We start from the raw sequence: 24,400 nt of genomic DNA, 5'->3' as shown, positions 1-24,400 counted from the left end.
AAATGTCAATATAGTACTTTCCCTTTTATTCGTGTCATTTTATATCAGGGTATTTGTACGTTTACTTCAGTAAACATTCTGAGCATTTCTTCCACCTCTGACCAAAATACATGGAAAGTTATCCAGAGCTCATTCATGCAATTTCCCACCTCAAGAAAATAAAAATAAAAATAAAAAGTCTTTCAGCCGTTTGGACCAGACATTTGTTGACAATATATAATATTTATAGTTCATAAGTCGGGGAGATAAATACAAACAATGAGGATAACCTAATGTATATCAATATCAATCATAATACTTTTATATCATTGGGTTTTCCATCAACTTATTAAACTTTTATAAATAAAATTATATATATTGCAATTTTTCTGGCTACCCACAATGACATTTGGTTGTCAGATTTAACAGCAGGTGCAACTCATTCCCTGTTGGACCCCGTGGGTCGAGGACGTGGCAGTGCAACCGGCCCCGTCCGGCGTCGGTTTGGCTCCACCGGGCGAACGGATTCACCCGTCCGCGGAATCCGTTCTTTGGGACGGACATTCCTCTTGGGTGTCATCAGAATCTGGGTGTGAGGGAGTCAAATTCCTCTGAATCCCAGTGGGACCGTGAGCCGTTTGATTAGGAAAAAACATTCCGCTGTGGTTCCGTATCAGAGGGAACAGCGTCCTGGCATCCATCACGCCTCAACCAGCCGGGAAGAGGTGTGAACAGGTGTCAACAGCGACTTCCTGTGCAGTAAAATGATGCGCCGTGATAATTAATAAGGTTATTGTTTCCCACCACTATCCATGGTCGCATAGAAAAAGGGGGGTTTACTGAACTGTTCCAAAAGATGGCACTGTGTCAAAAGGCTTTGGAATGTTAACTTCAATACTTGAAAATACCAATTTACACAGTCCTGACTGCTTCTTAAACTATGGTCATACTTGCATGTCCAGCATAATGCACAAATTGTAAAAACAAGCACTGCACTAATTGGAGAAAATGGGAATCGAAGAACTGGGGACAAAATGTTGAAAAGTTGTCTTAATATTTTGGGATTATTCCTGGATTTTAGGTTTACGACTTTGCCATAACTTGCGAACGAGGTGTTTTCGATTGTATTCCAAAGAAGGAAAATCCAGTTAAAAAACACAACTTTATTGCTCATATTTCCACCCCAAAAAACATCCCAAGGCCCATTCCCGAGGGCAACTGGGGACATTTGAGCTGTAAATCACGAAGCAGTTATTTATGACAGTGAAGAAAGACATTTTTTTATTTGAGTTTTTCCCGTTCATTACATCTGGAGTGGGGGAAGCTTCCAAGGACGCCCCGTCTCATCGCAGTCCGAGGCTCCCGTGGAGTTTCACGGAGCATCTGTTCTGTCACACCTCCGCTCTGACATCATAGTTGGATGTCAGAGTAATTATGCTCTGAAGCGACGTGTTGAGGGCTGGAATCAGGAATTTCCCCTTTACGGTGACAGCTTTTTCGGTGCATGACTTCATTGTTTTCGACTTCAGTGGTCCTCTGGATTACAGTTGATTATCATCCCACATGAAATTGCAGACATAGGGACCACATCTCTTTATTTGATTGTCTGTTTAGATGATTTTCTTACTTTATTTTTTAAGACGATGCACTGTTGACACAATCATTGAAATGTTTCAATAGATGGCAGTAGTGGGTAACACTCTGAAGCCTGTGTGTGTGTGTGTGTGTGTGTGTGTGTGTGTGTGTGTGTGTGTGTGTGTGTGTGTGTGTGTGTGTGTGCGCACGGGTGCATGTGTGTGTGTGCACAAGCTTGCATGCGTGTCTGTGTATTTGTGTGTGTGTGTGTGTGTGTGTGTGTGTGTGTTTGCCCTTATGTTTGTGCTCTTGCATGGGATAATTATAATTTTCTGCAGCGTATAGGCACAAGGTTTTTTCTTAACGTATTTTACAAATTTGACGTTTTCTTTTAAGTCTTAAACATTTGCCCGATCACACTGCATTTAAGCACAGTGACAAGCTGCAGCAGAGGTCGCGGAATGCACAGTCATAAATGATGGGCACCAACATTTTAATAAAGCCTATGATGAAATGCCTATGAAAAATAGCAAACCAATCCATGAATATCTTTTGATAGTAGTTTGCTATACTAGAGGTTTATTTAAGACTATGATGGAACTACTTAACACATTTGTAGATGATTGTGTATGTAGTTGTCTATGTCCTGGTTTTTAAGTATTCATATGGAATATCAGTGAACAGCATCCTGGGCTCCAGGTCCACCAGCGTACGCTAAGAAATGCCACAACAGCCCCCGTGAAGGGCCTCTGCGCTGCTACGTACAAAATAATTCCCTTATTCGCAAAAGTTGTTTATCCTCGAAACCCCAAGCCTAAACAATGCTCATGAAATGAGACATCTGCCCTTTTAAAACTGCGACTCACCTGTGTGTGTTTAGATGAGCAACATTAACCAGACAGGATGTTTACATTTGGTAATGATTTCCTCTGTGAAATACAAACATTCAGCTCCTTTAGCTGGGAAAACGGAATTCTTCATACCTGTTACCGTGCCGACGCATCAAAGTTGAGACTTTGGGAATCATGTTCTTTCAATTTTCTTTAAAAGCAGCAAATCCAATTGATACTCGTCTTAAATGGGATGAAAGAGCCGGTTGTTTGAAGGTGATGTCATCACAAAAAGTATAATGCAATTGTCTCAACGTGGGGTCCTGGTGGTGGTCTGGTAAAAGTTTCACACAGTTCAAATTTTGCCAACGGTTTTACCTGCATGCAAAAGACGGCTGGTTCAATTGCACTACTCTGGGATGGTGACGTGGAGATCCGAACGCGTCTTTGATGGAGCTCCAGAGGTCTTCTGAGCTTCCACGTCCACTGAACCCTGGTCCATTATCCCATTCCCCCTGTTAACTCTGAGCGATTCAAAGAACATTTCACCGGTCGTGGTGAGTCTGTGTGCGGGGTAACCAATACCTAAATTGTGCAGGGGGATTGTTTCCAGCAGGCCGTAATGAAACACAGATCATTTCATCGCATCGTAAACTAATAAAGGGCGACAAACAACAGCTCACCAGCCTAATCAAACCTGACGACAACTGACAGGCGGGCATTAGCTGCATTGCACTAAATTAACGTTTTACTCCCGAGTCACGTTTGAAAAAGCAGCTGCCGGTTCTTCATGGAAGCCATTATGTGGCCGTCCCGTGGCCCTGTGAAGACCCTGACAGAGACACAAGGTCGAGGGTCAACCCGCCCATTAGCAGCCTCATTACAGAGCTTCGCTTCACATTTCCACGCTCCGGACGGAACGGAGGCGCAGCTCGGACCGAAACGAGGGCGAGATTAGGGGGCGAAGTCGACGCCATCACCGAGGATCCGAGGTCGTTCTGCGTCTGGGTTCGTGGGTCTGTGTCGGTGTCTGTGTGTGATTGTGCGTAAATATGTGCTACTTAAGGAGCATTATCCACTTTGAATGCTCTCCCCGACTTCATTAAAGAGCTATCTCTGCGGACGGAGCGAGCTTTGCCGCGACGGCTCAATCCACCGCAGACTGAGAGCCGTCGTAATCCCGCAGATCTGCGAGGCGATCGCTTCCACTTAAACAGGCGAGATTTCTTTGATAACCCAGCTATAGAGGTTTCACTATCATGAGGATGTCGAGGCTTATATCTTCAATAGCAGCTTTCACGAGTTAAGCTCATGAGGAAAAAAAAAAACGCTTCGTTCAAATAGTTCGGGCTTAACTTGCAGTCGTCAGCTAAAAATAGCATAGTGCAAATCGTTATTATCTTGGCCACTTCTGATAATTCACCCCCTGGGAAAAAAAAAGAGAAATAAGAGGCACAGCGGTGCCCTCTCCAAGACGTCTCTTGGCCCTGTAGATTAGAAGAGCTAAGAAGCCTTTTTCATATTCATGAATCGAGCGGGGGATAGTGAAGGGAGGAGGATTTTACCCCTCCTCAACTTGTCCACCATTTCTTGTTTATTGTCACACATTTAACCGCGGACACACACGCGCACACACACACGCACGTGCGCACACACGCACACACACACACACACACACACACACACACACACACACACACACACACACACACACACACACACACACACACACACACACACATACACACACAAGCACAAACAAATGCAAAGCCCCTGGTTTGTGACTCTAGTGTTCCTTCCTTTGGGGGCACTTTTAATTGTTTGGTCATCGTCTCCATGCTCAGTGTGTCACAGTCAATAAAGGCACATTAGAGGAGACAGGAGGTGAGGGGTGAGGGGGCCAACACAGGGGGGTTAGGACCCCGGTGTGGAGACAATACCCAACGTCTAAACCCTCCCAGAGTGGCATTCTGATGCCACCACCGCTCCATGGAGGCCGCGCTGCCACAGGCTCCCATTGTGAGGCCAATGACTCATTCTTAGCAGAAACTTAAAAAGGTCCAAAGAATTTGCCAAACTGAGGACAAACCCTGTCACTCTGCAGCACACACACTCTCTCTCTCACACACACACACACACACACACACCCACATACACACACACACACCCACATACACACACACACACACACACACACACACACACACACACAACTACAGAATTAGTGCCTGCATACGTTTATGTTTGTGTGTGTGGTTTTTTGTTTGTGCGTGTGTGTGTGTCTGTGTCTGACTTTATGCGTGTGTGTGTGCAGCCACATGTCAGCACACAAATATTCTGTGAAAACAAAAGTCAAAGGTCGCGTCCTTAATTTGGGCAATCTAAAGCGACCTTCAGGTGATTCTTGATCAGATATCACTTTACATTTAGTTAACCATATAATTCTTGCTCAACCCCTGATAATTAGAACCAAAATAACGGAGGGCTTTTCCGAGCAGAGGATAAACCAAAACAGAGATTTAATTTGGCTCGTATGCTGGAGCAACAGGGTCTTTTCACACGTGGCTGCCAAGCTCTTTTTGATGTAACTCGCTTTAAAGCCGCCGTCAGTGATAGCCATAACATGTCACCCTAACCTGGGAATAGTGTGATGGCGACTGTGATAACCCCACTCTCAGTCCGGGCCCCGGAGTCCCTCGAAGACCCCCGGAGGCCCCGGAAAACCGGAAGAACTTAACTGTCACCATCAGCATCTGCGGACCACCAGGCGAGCCCCCGTGACCTCCTGGCGACCTGCTCCACCTCTCTGTCGTGAACTCTGCTCACCCACACACTGGGCTATCTATCTAATCGCTGTCACTCTTTCACTCCTACTTTGGGGTTTAGAAGATTTGAATGCCGGGCTGTGTATTAGGTTCCAGTGTTTCACTGCATCAGTGTTTAGTTTGTAATTTCTACACCATTTTGGCTGACCCCTTTCACCCGAATTAGAAAGGAGGTTTCCAACACGTTTCTCAGGAGCCACTGGCAGTTTGCAGCCAACTGCAAACAAATGTCACTATTTCCATGAATTCCGTGCCAACATGCATACCTATTGACATAGACATACATGTATTAGTGTTGATGTCGCAGGTAAGAGGGTATCCTGCTATGCATAGTATAAAGTATTTTTGTGTGTATAATTTATTTAAAGACATTTCAGATTAGCCCTCTGTATTGTTTTCTCTCAAATCGTGCTCACTATCAATAAGGTTGGAGACTAACAGTAAAATCTCAGCCAATCCTACCGTGTACTGTACCGGTACTGGTGTAAAGTTAGATATCTCTAACTTTTCAAAGGAGGAGGACTCCCACTGATTGGAAATAAAGTTTGGGTTGTGGGTTAGGTTGCCCATTGTGTGCATAGAACCTCAGAATTTGTAAATCTTGATTTTAGAGCTATTTGCAACTTTTCACAATCATCACCAGAGTCAGTTCACGACCCAGTTGACCTGTAATGTATCTGACTGATGGTACACGGGATGGATTTTTGCAACCACAAAAGAAAAGAAAATCTCAGTAAATATTTGTATCCTAATAAAATTTAAAAAAGCCTATTACCTAACATATTCATTTCCATGTCTAACAATGCTTCCAATGATACAGATCACAAGGAGCCGTATTTCATTAATAGCACGAATGAGGTCAAGGGTTTCACTCTTACTCACCAGAACTTTCTACGTTAGCGTCTCAGTGAGTCTTTTCCTACTTTTGAACCTTCAGTCAAAGTTCAGTTCCACTCTGGCAGCTGCGTGGTCCTACAGGCTTGTGTGACAGCACACTAACTCACATCATGACCCTAACCGTCCCAAATAGCCTCGTTAGTTGACTTGCTGGACCGAGTGTTGTGAAGGGGATCCAATTGCATGCACACAAATGACCATGGCCATTGTGATTGGCTCAGATATTTTGACTCCGATTTATTAACACGGAGAGTTTGACATTATACTTCAAAATCAGTTTAGGTTGAAACTCATAACTATATGAGACAAACTTAACTCTATTCTGCTGGGGGTTAACAGGTTTTATTGACCACCAATAAATATGTCATCCAGTGAGTCACAGCCAATGTGGTAGCAATTTTTTGTCTTTCTCTAAAATTGAGTTTGCATATCAATTCCGTGTTGCATGAGACAGTCCAGCTGTAAGGGCCCAATGAATTGAAAGCTTCTTTTTGGAAACAAGATGTGACTAGATGTGTTGCTTCTCCAGACAATCCGAGCACACCAATGCGTCAATGTTTCCAACAACTTGTACTGTATTTGACCGTCGTAGTGGTGAAAAGCGTCATGTGCGGACTACCTCACCTCTCTGCATAAGGTTTTATGTACATTCATGGAAAAACGGTATTGTTAACAATTCATTAATGCCACATCTCTGATCAAAGAGAGGCTATGAATAAGTACTTTGCCAAAGTAATGCTATTCCTTCTCTATGGACAAGTCCCTGCTGAACCCATAACTCAGATGTCGGGTTGAACATACATTTCACTCCAAATAAATCCTGGCCGTTTTATGAGCCCCTGAGTACTTAAGCCGCTCCGCTCTCAAAAACAGGCCAATCAACTATTTCTTCGGAAAATCACCCATTTCGTCTTTTTCATACAACTAATGCCGCTGTTTCTTTTGCAAATAGATATGAAATATCCTAATGCATATCAAACACTAAATAGGTGGAGAGAATCCCGGCGTCTCAAGGCACAGTGCCGCTTTTTCCCATGTCGACATTGGGGACTTGGACAAGCCCGGCCAATTAGTGTCAGCACTGGATATGGGAAAATAAAAATTTCAGGTTAAGTCCTTATCCTCCCTGGCCTCCGGTTTAGAGCCCACCTGCCAAACTAATTTATGATCTTGTTAAGGGAAACATTGCCCAGGATCTCGAAGACAGGGTTCCTGGCCCCAGCGCCGGCCACAATATTTCATGATTATCAGACGCTATCCCTGGCGGTGTTATAAAACACCTCATATTACCACGCTTCCCCCTGACCGTCCCCGCCTCGCACTGTTTTACATTCTCTCTGCGGTGGGTCATAGTGCGAGTCCCAATGGAGAGGCCATATTTATTTCTAAAGCCCTAACTGGCATGCAAGGCTCTTAGCGTGAACGGTCATAATGATGTAGGATGTAACGGTCTTTAGGAAAGAGAAGGAGAGAGAGAGAGAGAGAGAGAGCGAGAGAGAAAAAGAGAGAGAGAGAGAGAGAGAGAGAGAGAGAGAGAGTCAAGCTGAAGTGTTCGAGGCTTCTAGAGACAAAGAGGCATAACCACAGTATTAAGGGCCAACAATGGGCCTCAAAGCTGAAAAACACAAGGAAGAGCAAAATCTATGTTCCCTTTTTCTGAAAATGTTAATAGAATCACAAAGCCAATGTCTGAAACAGGGTTTCTTAGAGAAGTGCTTTATTGGAGGGGTTTTCAGCGAAGCATTTAATACTGGTGTTGATTTAAACTAGATGAGCCGCCCAGTTAGCCCAGTCAATGGCGTCGTTCAGGTCCTCTACATCATTCCTGCTCGGGAGAGCCCTGACTTCCCCATAAAGTTGCTCATAAAGTGCCACATACTGGGCCAGCGCTGCCCCAAAGCATAAAGCACTCAAAGCAACAAACAAATGCATTAACTATGCAGCGTTAACAACTTGTTCCTGAGGTAGTACTTTATCACATAGATTCATTCTAAACAAATACGTTAGACGTAAAGTTATATAAGTACAGCTCTAGATTGAGACGTGAAGTTTTGAAACCTCTTCAGGAAAAGTAAATATGAGTTAAGTCCAGATTATGAAAAGCTTGACCTGTCAAACCTGGCGCTGATGAGCAGGGCTTACTGTTAACTAGATGGGGTTTGAAATAGAAGATTTTTCTTTTCAGAAACAGGAACAACTGGACAAACACAGGCTGCACTTGGCTGGGAATCTCTGTTTTGCATCTTTGCAAATGCTTTTAATTGTAACAATCTGAGGGGTGCAGGAAAAAGGGTCTGAAATCTATTATGCCTATGTCACTAAGGCAAGCCTTCCCATTGGAACGTTGGAGCGCTGGAGGTCTTTAGGTGCAGATTCCCACCAGAATGCCATAGAAATACAGCCAGGGAAGCAAAGGCAGGTCTGGAGAGAAACATCCTAATTTTCCATGAAAATTGTTCAATTAAGTAATCTGTGAGTGAAAAAGATTCCAATCAAATGGACCAACAAACCAGCTGGACAAAAGGGGTCAAAGGTTTTGTTTTTTTTCTGCTATGAATAGAAGCACAGTGATTGAGGAATGAAGACAAAGCAGCATTTAAGAGCCCACAAAGCTGTGCATTTAAATAAACAGGGTTACGTCCTCCTCCTTTTGGCCCAATGAAGTTCATCAAAGAACATGGTAATGCCCTGCTGAATAGACGCAAGGACTCCCAAACTCCTGCTTTTTCACTTTGTGTGAAAGAATGTGACACAACATCTCCCCATGAAAAACACAAAAATGTAGCTCTCTGCATATTTTCTGACCTGGTTACAACTTTTAATGATTCCTGGGGTTGCCAAGGTTGCCATTTTACAGTTTGCAGATGTCAATATCTATTCAAAGTTATTGAATATTTTGGTAACCCGTGGTGGAAAAACATTGACCTAGAGAGACCGTAAATCAATAGCAAAGTACACTCGAGGGCAAAACCAGCCCCAATAACTGTGGGAAATATAATGCTTCTGTGTCCACATTGTTGTGGCATCCATGTTCACAGGGCCATTTCTAGCTTTTTGGGTGCCCTATACAAAATGTAGTTTGGGGGCCCCTATTTTGTGAAACTACTGTATGGCGGGGGGGTTCCCAACCCCTCTAAGGTGAACCAGGGGCATGCATTTATCATTTACATGCATCAATGTGGTGCACTTTAAGAGGAAAATAGCCTAGATCCATGAAAAACTCTTAACCTCTTAAGCCCCGAGCTCCTTTCGGTGGCCCTGAGTGAGGTGGAGGGTTTGGAGTTTGGGGTGCCTTACACCATCAGGAGGCTTACACCATCAGGAAGCTGAGACCATAAGGAATCATTTGAGATTCAGCTTGACACTGTATGTCAATCTTTTCTATCAGTTACAATGTAATAAACATGTTTTTATTTGCCCCTGATAAAAATTATTCATATATTGAGTGTAAAGGGCTTTAAACATTGTACTCATGCCTAACGATGGCCTTTCCCGTGCTCAATTAAGTGTGACTAATAGCTGCACCAAGTTGTGGGTTGATACCTTTAATTACACAGCTTTGGTACACTTTCTAGCCATTTATGACCGTTCAAGAATGGGGAAAAAAGCAAAAAAAAATCCTGCCAAAAGACCACCTGATGACCTCATGAAACCAAACACTTGAATGACTTAAAAACGTAACGCTCTGAAGCAGTATCAATAACCTTTGAAAATTGGAGATTTGTTCGATTTTGACGATTGGATGACAAGCACTATTTTCTGAAAATTGCTCAGAAAAAACCCACTTATCGTCTATGTATCTGGACATCCCATACATTTTCTAAATAGTCTAGGTGTCTTTATTCTGGGTCTAGACTTTCATGAGGCTGTGATTATCCTAGGGGTCACAAAAGGTAATTTTATACATTAAGGTCAAGTAAAAAGAAATGCTGTCATCACATTGAAATGGTTATTGTGGGGCCATTATTTCATCACACATGAATGCAATTGGGCTCTTTGGATGCACAAGAGTCTCCACTTTGTGAAACTCTTGTGAGGCCAATTTCTACAATTCCACGACTGCTTAGGTACCACACCGTGTAGAAAAATAAGGAAAATAACATATTTTCACTACAGCTAATACCCCTTTTGCATAAATAGACAGGAATATCCGTGTATCGTTCTATCATTTCATATCCCATTTAGAATCCAACGTCAAATTCAGAAGTTATTGACTTTTTTCCCCGTATGTGGGACCATGAAATGTTGTGAGTGTGGGGATTGCTCCGTGGGGAGCACAGTGGAGAACCTCCACGCTCTCCGCCGGGCCATGAGTCCGGGCCACGAGTCACTCCAAGAACCGGAGGAGCATCTACGCTCCCCGCCGTCGAAGGACCGGCGTGCGCATCGAGTGCTTTCTGTGCGCAGGTGCGGGCGTGGATACTCCATCCAGCTTCTACTGTAGTGTTGGGTGGTTCACGAATGATCGGATTGCTTTGCACGGCTCAAAATACTTTTTTCCAAGTTTTACAGTTTTATATTGTGTTGCTGTCTCCTCTACTGTTTTGTTTCCCATACTGGAACCATGACACGCCCCTTTTCCGACATGTTCATGAGGTAGAACGTGACACACCAGAAAAAAGAGAACGGCATTTCTCCTGGCAATGGGAAGGGCCCCATTCGCTTAAAATTAGAAATTTAAAATAAAAAAAACCCGGGTTAACCCGCTTATTTTGGTGTAAAAATAGTATAATATACCCTCTGTAGCTAACATATGTATGTCAGAGATGGCTGTCAAGGAGAGACATTTGCGGTTCTACTGAACCTGATTTCATTCAGATATCTTGATGCTATCAGACAGCATTGTCATCTCGTTGCACTCCGTTTCCATCTGCAGTCTGACATAGCCTCCACTCCAATCGATTTTCCCTAACCAATCAATAGAGACCCTCGACACTGATGCATAGCCATGCAAACATACTGGTTTTGCCAGGGTTTTGAGAGTAGAGTGGAGCGAAGTAAAAAAAAAAAAGTAAACAGAGTGCAAAGTTATTTGTACTTTTAATCAATTTAGAAGAGCCTCGATAGGAGCGTCCATCATGCTGGTCGCCATTATTGTTAGTACTCCTCATTGGTTCTTGACAAGCTAGCCCCGCCCGTGGCGCTGATTGGACCGATCGTTTTTTTTCAACCGAGAAACCGCAGTTTGGGTGGATTCAAAGTTCTGGACCCAGGCAACAAGAGGCCTTTTTGAAAATGGTCATGCCCATTTACTTTTGTCAAAAGATATCACAGAATTTGGAGCTATGTTGCGGCCGCTTCCCAGCGAGTTCGAATGACATGCTACACACCTTCGGATTTGTCTAGTTTCCAATAATACCAGAAGCTTGGGGGCCCCTGGTGGCTTTAGGGGCCCTATGCAACTGCATCGTCCGCATAAAGCAAGAAACGGCCCTGCATGTTTACATTGTGCTCATTCATGCGATTTATTTTATTGAAACGAAACAAAAAAACATGAAGCCTGCTTTGAAAAGTAATGATGCTTCTTGATGAATAGAATTTGATTTTAACAAGTTAATTAACATATCACCCTTGTATATTGTATTTGCCTAACAATGGTCACATGGTTGCCTTCAAATGAAAGTAGACCTCTTCTGTAACATTTCTTTGCGAGGGCTCACTCACATAGTCTCTTCCATAGTCACTTGAAGACAAGTTGGTTCAGCCGACCACCATACTGTGTGGCGATTGATGATGATGATTTGATTTTCCCATCAAAAACTGATGGAGTGAGAGAGAGAGAGGGAGGGTGGGGCTACTCAGAAAAAAATGGTTCTTAACTGGTCTTGGCTTTGTGGCTTTGTTAGCATTAAGAACCATAACAGGCGACGGAGCCTATTTTTTTAGAGGATGGTTATTCATGTTCCTCAATTGGTTCTTCAGGACATTCAAAGGTTCTCGTATTTCAGTCATTGCATGGTGGGTGATAATCAATAACCATACCCACCCATGGTCCAGGAGTGGCTACACTGGACAATATAATAAAACCCAATGCAGGTGTCTAAGCAAAATAATGAAGGGCACTAAAAAAGGTTATTCGTGGGACCAAAAGTGAATTCTCCTATGGCCTCAGTACCAGTTGGCACCTTCATTTTTCTGAGTGCACCTCATGCAACTGAAGTTAAGAGGTTTCTGGCGCATCCAGAGCCAGAGACAGGTGCTATGGTCCAGTTTGGCTCCAGCAGAACCACCCCACACAATCCTGACTATGCTTTATTCAGCCTGCAAAGCTCTGACTCGCAAACTGCTTTTAATTTTACAAGAACCCTGGGGCTACTAGACTGGTGCCTATGAAATCACGGCCCTGGCTCTGGATCTGTGGTGTCTGGGCCTGGATCCTTTCCACGGAATCCAGGCCACCAGAGGCTTGCCAGGGTAAATACTGCAACTCCACACCCAAGACAGGCTCTGTGATACAGTGGGCGCCCCCCCACCCCCTTCTCTGTGAAGCCCACGCAAGGAGACCCCTACACCCACTACATCCCTTCATTTAGCTGTCATCATGCTGAAGGGGGCTGAGTTGGCCTTTTTATTTGGCTTTCTACCTTCAGTATGTTTGTTATTAATGTTATAAGTTAGAGGGAAGATTATTTTACATTACATTTAAACAGTTGGTAAGTTTGTGGTATCTGAAACAGTTTATTCAGACGGATGGTTATTATATAGGCAATATGGCTTTGGCATTAAATAAAGCCTGTTTCCCAAATGTAATCCATAACATTGCTGGATAAAAAATATCCGGCGAAGGCAGTAGGTAGTCATTCCCACATTGGGCTCGTTCATGGAGAAGTTCCGTATGGAATCTGTTCCCACATAGATGAGTGTTACGGATACAGCACGTAATGAGTTAGGGTGAGTATGTCATGTTCAGCGTAGATGCGATCGTTTGGACATTCCGACCGCAATGGATGTACAATCGGAATTGGTTTCGTTTTTTTTTCCTGGCTCTCAGAGAGCAGCATTTCGCCTCCTGTCTCCGGAAGTCCATTTCCTCTACTCATGGATACTACTCATGAATAATCCTATCCCAATGTTGTTAAATCAGTGTGATGATTTTCAGCCTGTCCTACACTCTTTGCCTCCGGAGAAGGAACGTTCTCCGCCCGTTCTACCTCTCCCTGTCCGCTCCCTCCCTCCAGCTCCATGCTGTGGTGCAGCCTGCGGGCAGGCGAAGCACTTCTGCCCGATGTCCCCGCACCTCACTCCTAACTGTAAAAGACACGTCTTGGGCCTGAGTGGCATTCATTTAGAAAAACAATCAAATTTAAGAATATAAAGACCTCTCTCTCCGTAGAGACTGGACGTGTTTCAGTTTCTTGTCTTCGCAGCCGAGGGCCACATTTCAAATCGGACTCGCCATTTTTCCGAATGTTCCTGAAAACAATTTTTTTTTTCAAAAATTATTATTAATTGCACAAAATAAATATTCGTTAAAACCCACTTTGTGCTTTATTTGGATTTGACTTCACCACTACTTCCATTCACAGCCATACCGGCATTTTCCCGGAAATTATACGAGGTCGAGAGTGGGGAAATTTAAAATTTATGGGCCGACTTTTACGGAACATTGACACCAGATCCCTTTCCCACATGACGCCAATGCAGAACATTGCCGGTAGATTTACGGCTTTCAGTGCAAGTGGCAAAGGGGCTTAAGTGAAACTGTATTTAGGGTTAACTGTTGTAAAGAGCATCATGAACAGGCTGCATTCACATGGCGTAGCATTCACAATGTGTACAGTATTCCATTAATTGGTCATGAAGTCTTACTGAGTTATTTCATGTGTTTCTCCCGATTTATGTCTCTCTCCCTCACCTCTCTCTTCTATTTTGGCGTGTGCAGTCTTTCTTGCCTGTGCAAGTGATCCACCCTTTTTCCATATAAATGATTAAAGCGCTCATTAGTGTTCGGTGATATGACTGCAGTGGAAAGCAGAAGGGGGGGGGGTGATGATGATGGAAAAGAAGACAGGAAGTGGCTGGGATAATAGAGGAGGACTGCAAGTGTGGAAACAAACAACCAGGAGAAGTGGAAAGTGGAGGTGGGGACAATAAGACCTGAAACAGGACAATGAGGTGAGTGTTGGGCCATAGCAAGGGTGGGGGGGGGGGGATAAATTAAAAGGATCAGAGAATGAATGTCTAGGATAACAACCAAATATTGATCGAGCCAAAGTAATCAGAGAGAAAGATCTAAAATGTAAGTATTTGCAATTTGAACGGGAAAACCAATTCATGTCAATAGAAACAATTAGCGGGAAATGGCATGTTTGCGTCGGTAGTGAGATAAAGTCCTTTATCATGTGGAGCAGAACTCAGGGGGCAGGAGACAGGCTCGGGGGCCATGACCTCTCCATATTGAATCAGTTTCATCACCTAATCATCTGTCAACTATTTCACGATTCCCATCCCTGAGTCTCATGGTTACGACTCTAAATAGCTCCTATTTGAGGACCAGCTCTCTCCGTGTGGTTTTATTCATCAGCCAGGGAGGTCCACCTTGGATGAGCAAACTGAGGTTTATTTGCTGGACTGTAGTAAATCTTCAGTGCAGACTCCCAAAATAAACCTAGTAAAGTTTGCCTTTTACACACACACACACACACACACACACACACACACACACACACGCACATACACAAACACACATAGGTGTGCCAGTTTAGAGCCTGTGTGTGGAGTTTGCGTGCAAGTGTGCTTCACGTACATGTATGTGTGTTTAGTTTGTTTATACACACACGCACAAGGCTGTTAACGCCACTACTACAACGTATTTCTTCCTCAATGATTTACTTCAAACTACCTTCAACCAATGACACAGCTCACCTGCACCTGTTAGCGCTGGTCCTGATAGGCTGATAGGGCGTTTATCTGCTTCTCTGAGGGGGACACTTAAGATTTCTAGATGCTGTTCCAAGTCCCAGGAGAGATAAGATTAAAATAAGTGGATCCATAAATAGAATGAACTTAAAGACCCGCCACTAGGAGACCCAATTAAAATGACTGAAAATAATTGATGGCTTGATGGTTCAAATCATCTTGCCTCTTTGTTGGATAACAACACACTTAACCAATAAATAAATAATAATAACAAGTCTTTAAGATGGATTACCAGACTGGCGCTCTTCTATATAAAACGTTGCTACAATTCAAGTCAATGACTCCACATTTTAACACATATGTTTTTATACAAATAGATGCTGAATGATACTGTACACTAATACCGTCCATTCGTTGGATACATTGAAACATTGATACATGGTTAGTGATGCAGTGATTTATTCTGCGTTCTACCCTGTTTTGCTGAAAATTTCAAATGGCAGCACGGTGACTCAGTGGTTAGCGCTGTTGCCTCACAGCAGAAAGGTCCTGGTTTTGAGTCCCAGCCGTCCCAGGTCATTTCTGTATGGAGTTTGCATCTTCTCCCTGTGTTTGAGTGGGTTTCCGCCAGATGCTCCAGTTTCCTCCCACCATCAAAAATCATGTTCAGTATCTTAGGGTCAATGTCGTGTTGGGGTGGATCCTATGGATCATGAGAGGACGCTGGTGTATCTGTTGCCGCTTCTCGAATCTGAGTCACAACACTCATTGCCTCACTATCTGACTGGCTGTGTGCAAAGCGACCTTGGGTCCCTTAGGAGCCATGTCAATTAAGGCCATTTTTCTTATTAGTGGTAATCTGTAAGATGTTTTTTGTTGAAAAATCCTATATTTGGTTATTTTGTTGTCTTTATTTAGCTTATATCTCAGACCTGAATATTTACTTTCTTGAATATTCTTTTTTTGTAACAAAGAATGTGGCAAGTAATTGAAAGTATTTAAATACTCTTTTAACCTTTGCTGCTTAGAAGAAAATAAATATATATATTTTTTTCAAATGTTCAATACCATAATATTTTAAAGAAATGTCCAGTCGTTCTCATTTGGTTGAAAGCATATATCATATTGTAATACATAGTGTCAATATTAATATCTCAGCATTACTGGAAAGCTTGTCCACTGAGGACAGTTGTTAGCGGTAATGTGGACTCTGAGATTCAACAGATATTTGAGCAGATGTTGAGAATTCCTCCATACGTTATGATTATGGAGCACTCGCATATTGCTCATGCCACGAGTCAGGGGAATTCTGTCTCTGGGCCACACCTCCACACTTTCTCCTATCTGACCTTTTTATTGCTGTGCAAACGAGCAATGAAGAGTCACAGCGACTCGTAATAAGGCGTTGCTAAAGCTCTGTTTGGGGATCTACTCCTTGTGACTTTCTTTTCTAGGTTAGTTTTTTTTTCTATCCATAACAGGCCTTGATTATGAGTCGCTGTGAGGCGTTCAGTGTATAATTCATCTCTTGGTGGCGGCGGCTGCTCACTGTCTCACCGCCACGGGGATCCTCACACTTGCGTGATGTGGAATTGAGGCGGTCTTTACACAAAATGAAGCCAGATTGGAGACACAGAGAGGCAAAAAAGATGCTATCAAGGAATGTGCAGAATGAGCGATTTTCAGTCTGTACACTTGGACAAAGAAAAGCAATTAACAAGCAGCGAGGAGGCTCATACTTCTCATTACCAACCTTTTGACAGTGTTAGGGAGGCACTATGTCGGAGAATGAATTACTCTACAGCTGAGTAGAAGCAATACATGTGAACTGTGGTTATGTGGCTACTTTCAGAGAGTCTCTGGTCTTCTTTTAATATCACTGAATCCTCAGTGGACTTGCTGTTGAAATGTGGCCTCATGGTGTTTCTCGTATGTTCCAACCGTTATGCAGTGTGCAATAACTTAGCCACCCTGTCCTAACCATTGCACTTGGAAATATCAGAATGAGGGTACTGGTTATAAGATGAAGGCATGAAGGCAAGGCCGACATGATGCAATGATTCTATACTTGGCACTCGGCATCAATAACGGTAATAGGATCTTTGTCGGTAGCAGGCAGCGGGACGCATATGCTCTTTCACCACCGAAACCGGCTGCTCCATTAAAAGAAGACGCGTGTTTGTATCGCCCACACCGTCACAACGTAAAGCAGACAGGATGCCTGAATATAAAACACCCAGGAATGTCACACATAAATTGCTACTGAGAAATGCACACAGAAGCATTCGAGGGCTTAAGAAGAGCAATGTGTCACCTCAGCAGTAGGATAGTAAAGTTAAGGTTTAGGAGTATTTTAAAGGATGGCCGTACCCTAAAAGGAACCGCGACCATAACATTGATTTAAGCACTTCCTATTGTGAAGCTCAACTTAGTGCCTGTTTGCACTGGTGTGTGTGTTGGAGGAGAGAGAGAGAGAGAGAGAGAGAGAGATGTTGTAAATGTTGGTGCGTTTGAGTGGTTATCCTGAAAGGGGGATCCTCAAGGTTTTGGGGAGTTTTACCTCGCCCATGAGGGTTTTAGGGTTAACTGTCAAACTGACCTTTGAATGTAAAGCCCTTTGAGACTCCTGTACAAATAAACTTGACTTGCCTGTGTGTGTTTCTCAGTTGGTGTCAGTGAACAGGAATACGCTCGCACGGAGACGAGTAACGCACGGCGCAGTACATCTGCAAACACCAAATTCTTTCCTGACTTTGCGACATGAGCTTTTCGCCCCATCATCTTTCCTCCCTCTCCACAGGTCTTTGTGGTGTCCCATCCTGCTTTTTCTTTTCTTTTTTTTGAAGAATTATCCAAAGTTCTCTGCGGAGGTCTCACCGGACTTGGGGCTCATTCATCACCATGAGTGATCTCAATTACGCAGCGAGCCCCCTGCTGTTTGCCGAGCACTGTGATAACAAGACAGGACGGGACCAGATGTGTGTGAAGGTGAGCGCTCTGTTGTCAGTGGAAAAGGTGAGAGTAAAGTCCAGCTCATTCCAAGAAGTAAACAGCAGCCAGTTCTCAGTAATGTCAACAAGCAAGGGTATGAAGCAACACAGTACTTTTTCTCAAGTGTTTGTAATTTTCTTGGATAATTCCATTTCACAACATAATTCCAGACATCTCGGCAGAAGGGATTATTAGTGATGGAAACACGAGATGTTAAGGTCTGAAAAGTGGTGCGATAATTTAATTAAAAAATCTGGTGACTTTATACATAATATTTGATATTTTAGACTAAGTCTAAGTCTAAGTTAATTTATTTTGCTATATGTTGTTTTTCGACTCTTAAGGTCTTAATTTACCCAAAAAATACATTCATCCTCCAAGAGATATTTCAATAACTAAAAATACATTCATTTTTGAGGAAAACGCCTATTTCCCTGCAATCAGTTTGTAAAACTGGATATCTTGCAAGATTGAGACGCTGGTGTCAGGGTGGTGTGGTTTAAGTAGCCACGCCTGTCTTTAGTCTAGGTTATTAGGACCAAGGCCAGGGTGGCTGTACGCCTGTTGCTCGTTAGATCAATCAACAAGCAAGAGGTAAAACCCCCATCTCCACACACACCAGAGAGGAGCCCTTGGAGTCCTGACACGTTGTCCATCTGCTCCGGGCTTGTTCCACCTTACCAACTTGCTGCAATAACACTGGTGTGTTTTCAACCCCATCGTCTGTGCTGAAGGGCCCTGAAAACGCCACTCAGATGGCATGTGGCAGGCGGAACTGCCACAAGTAACTTTAATATCAACCAACTTGATACTTTTATTTGAGTAGAATGTTAAATAGAGACTTTTAACGGGCTACTGTTGTCTTTGGGTATTTATACTTATATACAGCACTGGTTAAAAGACAGTAAAATCAATAATGTCTTATATCAAAACAACATAATAGTACATAACAGTTATACTGCGCTGGTTCTGCTTTCACTCTCTCTCTCTCTTTGTTTATTTATCTCTATCTCTCTGTGCCCAACTCATACAGTATTTAACAGTAACTGGACTCATCTCGCCACTCTCCCTTCCATTTATTTACCTCCTCTGCCATGTCAAGACTTCCCTTTCCCTTAGAAACTAAACGAACAAAGAGCCTTTTCACTGGATATTATTCCAGGGTGTTTATTTGGTTTGGATTTGAATTTAATTTCGGCACTCTACCTACTCTATAGTTTGGAGTGAATCCGTCCAAACATCGAGTACGGCTCGTCTGACAGAGCCAGCTGCCGTGGGATAGAGCGGCTTTCTCGTCCGATGCCTATTGTCTCCCTCTTTGGGTATTTCCTGTTGCAAATGTACACGTTTCTAAGCCATGTGTTGTTGAGTGGGGGAAGTGGGATAGAGCTCCCCTTCCCTTGCTTGTTTCTATGTTTGTCTCTCTCTCTTACTCGGGGGGGGGGGTAGGCATTGGGTGATTGTTTCACGCCGGGTTACAGGAAGGTCAGATCCAAAATCAATGACGAAAGTCTGCTGCTCTCAACTCTATTTCTGCCAAGCAGGGTCCTCTGAGAGGAGCAGTGATATCAGGAACCCAAAACAGAAGGATCGCTAACATGACAGATGGAGGGAGGGAGGAGGGAGGAAGAATGAGAGGGTGAGAAATGAGGAGAGGGGACAGAATGAGAGAAAGAACGTTGTCAGAGGCAGGAAATGCGCGGCTGGTGAAACTATAGATTTTCTCAACAAAGAAACGACGATTGCAGAGCAGAACTTTATTCTTAATACCCTTTTCATGTGGTATAGGCCTACACAATTTAGTATAAGTATTCCCTCACATGCCTAGTGGGTTGTTTTACAATTACAATTAACTATAAAAAAATAATATATATATATATATATATATATATATATATATATATATATATATAAACATATATATATATATATACACACACAGTATGCAGGAAATTGCTATCGCCCACAAAACCATTTCTCTGGATCTTAAGGCACTACTGTGGCATTGACAAAAGTAATTGGCAATTTCCTGATAAATCTAACCAACATGAATAAGTAAATCATGCGCCAAAGTGTCAACATAATTTCATTTGTATTCAAATGGGAAGGCAAAGGGTGTGAGAGTTTGCGCTCTTTTTGGAGAGAATGTCCAAGGAGTTTCCTCCAGGACAGCGCTGCATAACAAGGCTCTGAGTGTCTCGGACCCTCTTGGAAAAGCCTCGGGGGGCTGCTTTAATGCCTCCCCACCCTCCCCTCTCAGTCTCCCTGGAAGTGGAGCGGATATTACAGATTGGAAGAACAGCGCTGTGTTGATGAAAATCTCACCCTGAATATTAGGAAAGTGAGCCATTGGCTTTCAACTTTTATTGTTCATTAAAAATGAGCCAGGCATTTTCGAGCGTTTCACTGCGGGCTGGGCACATCAATCCTGCTCCACTTTTTCCCTGACGGGACACCGGCTCCGAAAACACGCGGCAGCGGCAGCATCCAGCTGGCGGCGACCCTGCAGGGTCAACAACACACCTCCCACAACAGCACTCATTCAGTCATTTGGTCCCGACGCCTCCCACAGAGGAAATGAACTTCCTCAAATTTACACTTTCTGGGGGAAAGAAAAATCGGAACGTGCCATTTCTAGGATACGTGTTGTGAATGTAACCATTACAATGACATAGTACAGGGTCTCCTGGGACCCCGTGTGCCTTTTTCCTCAAAGATGTTTTATGTCATCCTGTTATTAAGGAATGTAAATGGGCCGTACCATCAGCCGGGGTTCGAGCTTGAGGATGTGAGCTGATAGACATTTATGAACACCCCTCGTAAATGCCAGTCAACTTCAAAGCTCGGGCCGAGGCGGTGACAGTCTCACCTGACGGAGTAGCTACTCCTGTAATAGCACATCATACACCACCCTCGTGTTGTGCACAGTTCCACCTGCCTGGCTAGTGATTTGAAGGAAAAAAGTCCAGATATAATTATAGCGGCTCACCTCAAAAATACCGAACCCTATCTCCGTTTCCCAACAGTTTTGTTTTTAATTGCTTCGTAGATGTGGGGATAGTAAGCACTTTGCAAAATTGAACGAAATGGGATTTTTTTTTTCCATAACTCTTGATTTTAAAATATATATTTGCAAATGCTCATCGAATGCTCATTTAACTCTTTAGGAAAAGCATTGTTTCCCATTTTCAAAATTGTTCTCCAGATCCAACGTTCCTGTCCCTTCCGATGAAAATCGTTTCTTCAAACTCAAATATTTAAACTTTATGCCTGCCAACGCTGATCAACATGATGCATGAACACACAGCCCCCCCCCCCTCCTTTATTTATCATTTCAATGTGAATACATGGAGCACATTTTACAGATTATTTACAGACTTTACCGATTTCTATTTGATCTCAAGATTTGTGGATTAGGAAAAACAATAACGCTACACCGCTCTGCAACCTAAAGCCCTTTTAAAATGTTTTCTCCATCTTGTCGTGCATTCTAAAGTCCTCGTTGTCATCGTCCACACTCGGCGGATGACAATGTGTAATTCTCTTGTCACACTGCGACGCGCATGCAAACATGAAGGTGTGGGAAAGCTGCCGTGCAGGCGCTTGAAACCTCCTCCGCGGGTAATCCAGACAACATGCAGATGATTCATTGGATTTATTCAGCGGTGTTGAGACTGCTTTCGAGAAAACATCAATTACGGGCGATTGTTCTGGTGGCGTTTCGGTGCAGTGCCAGTGGTTTTGGCCACGCCAGCAAAGCGAGGGCCGTGTGATGTGTGTTTAGTGAGTTCTGACACGGTCCAGATCGAGGCCGATCCCAACTCCATTGAATAAGCACATGTCTTTCGGGGCGGGAAGATTGATGCGGCTCCTATTGAACTCTGCGATATCCCTGTCCTTGGCAGGGCAAGATTTGGGGGTTTTGCGGGTAATGGGGGGGGGGAAAACCACTTCCCTTGCTTGTTAAACAAGACCATTAAAAGGCATTATGAGCTGGTCTCTGGAAATGCTTTTGCATGTCATTGCTTGCATGTGTTGGATGGTGTTTCTGGGTCTCTTGTTTCTTTTGATTATACCTAAAATAATTCTGCTCCATAGTGTTATGGCAGCCAGTGAAATTATTATAAGGAGCATTCAATCACAAACATGCAAGGCTCGCTACGTCAAGCAGAAGCCTCGCAAGTGACCCATGAATATCAGACGCCCAGTTAACCTCCTCAAAAGCCGCTTGACTGGAACAAGACGCCATCTATTTACTTAAGTTAATATTTCTTCAATTTTAGAAAACAACATTTCAACAGCTAATACGATCTGGCGAACTCAAGCTCGGTTGTTAGGTTGCCACGGCGATCGTATTTGATTGACGTTTCATTTATCAAAGTGACTTCAAAGCTTCGTCTGGGAAAAAAAACAAAACAAAAACGCAGAGCATACCATGATCTCAGCCTACTGTAGCCTCATGAGTCCTGAAATCTGATCATGCGCCTTCGGATTCTGATGACAGAGGTTTGACGTGTTGTTTTTCACGACCTTATTCCGGAAGAGAGTTAAGGAATTAAGGTTGTGTAGCAACCGAGCGGGACTTAACAGCGAGCGTGTGATGCGATCAGTGTGACCGCCGGTTATCTGCACCCCGATGTCATTCAGATTCAGATAAAGACCTAAATATGTGAGACGGCGAATCTCTTCTCCTCTTGGTCTGCTCATGATTACAGCTCTTTGGGTGCATGGATCTTTTCACAGTGTTCCAAACCACTCGTTAGTTATCTAACCCAAACCAAAAGCTATCTATCAACCTACGCAGGACACAGATAAACCCAAAACACTTGTGTGTGGAAACTCACAGAAGCCTCTTCCTGGTTAGAGCTACATGGCTTTGAATTTGGAAATTCTCCTGTTTCTTCTTCATAATTCTAGGTGTCCGTCCAAGGAGCCTCTTAGCGTACAATGTGTTCATTTTCAAATTCAGCTGTATGAGAGTGGCTCGAATTCTTGGATAATCCCTGTGTTTTGGCGTCACCCGGCGCAGTGGAAAGTTGTAGGAACCCCCCGAAAGAACTTCAAGCGGCAGGTTTTGGCACACAGTGGAAAAGGGGGTTAATGTGATTAAGGTCATGTCTGAATAGAGACTTCCCTGTTAGGACTCTGAAGGAAGAGGATTAGACCTGTCATACGTATGGAGGAGTCCTGACTGTGGTTGCGCACACTCCACTGCTCCAGAGGAATCTGCGGGGCGAGCGTCCGTGCTGTTTGGGATGTTCATTGGACAGAGTAATATAAGGGCAACGTCAGCCAGAGAGGAACTCGGCTCGGCTCCCAGAAATAATGCACTTGGGTGTATGGAACTCACTGGAATGTTTGTGTAAGTGGGATAGGACACCCAATGCTGAAAATTAGCATGGAAACCCTGTGTTCCTGCGCAGTTAGATCACAATACTTGGTAGTCATTGAGCGTTCCTGAAGAAAATTATGACATAACCATAATTGGTTAAAGATCTAATTTCATAGCACTGTTCCAACACAAACTGGAAGCTGCTCTCTATCCCTAACCCCCACACCCCCACCCCCCTCGCTCTCTGAATCTCCATCGCTCTGTATAGCCATTGCAATTCCAGTGGATGGCCTTCTTTACTGGGTCAGCTGAAAGTGGAAAATTAGCACAATTCCCCCAGGCTGAGATTTATCCCACATCTCTTCCAATTAGCTCCTGAGCTTCTGGAGATAATTGCAGTGTACAGTGGAGAGACCAGAGCTTCCTCAACTTCGCTTTTGCAGCATTCCCGTTTCAATTCCACAGACAGTGATGCACTCCCTTGCAAAAAAAAAAAACAAAAGAAAAAAAAACCCCCACGAAACTGACAAAAAGAAACTGAGGCAACTGAAAAAGAAAATGAGAGAGGGAGGGAGAAACTATGGCACCCCATCTTCCCTGGTTAATCCTGCTCTGAGACGGCCCCATCCCCAGAGCCTGGTTCCGTTAAGTACTTACATACGCCACCAGAAGTCAGGAGTTTGGAGTTGGAAGAAGTTTTTGCATGTGTTGTCATTTATAGCACTATCATCGTTAATAACAGGGAGGGATTAGCGCCACTGCCTTTTGATCCTATAATCCGCACTCTTCGAAATCCCAAACTTTATCGGCTCGCCTTTTCTGCTGGACGTACTGATCTGCCGGAAAAGAAAAAAAAAGACCTGAAATGAGGCGCTGTCTTGCGAAATTGCCGACAGGTGACAGCAGTAATTCATGGCACATAGGAGAACCATTGGCCTAATGTGGCCATGGGAGATGAGACTGTTGGCTCCTAAGCGGCTGTTGTCAGGGGAGATTAAGGGACTTCATAAATATCCCCCTTATATTTTGCGGTGCTGTTTCTCACTCAGCTTTATTAATCAGCGCTGCATATCCATAGCGCGGTAATTGCATTTGAAGATGAAAGCCAACGG

This window comes from Zeus faber (assembly GCF_960531495.2).
Source record: "Zeus faber genome assembly, chromosome: 1".
NCBI lineage: Eukaryota > Metazoa > Chordata > Actinopteri > Zeiformes > Zeidae > Zeus > Zeus faber.
Note: the sequence above shows the minus strand (reverse complement) of the source record.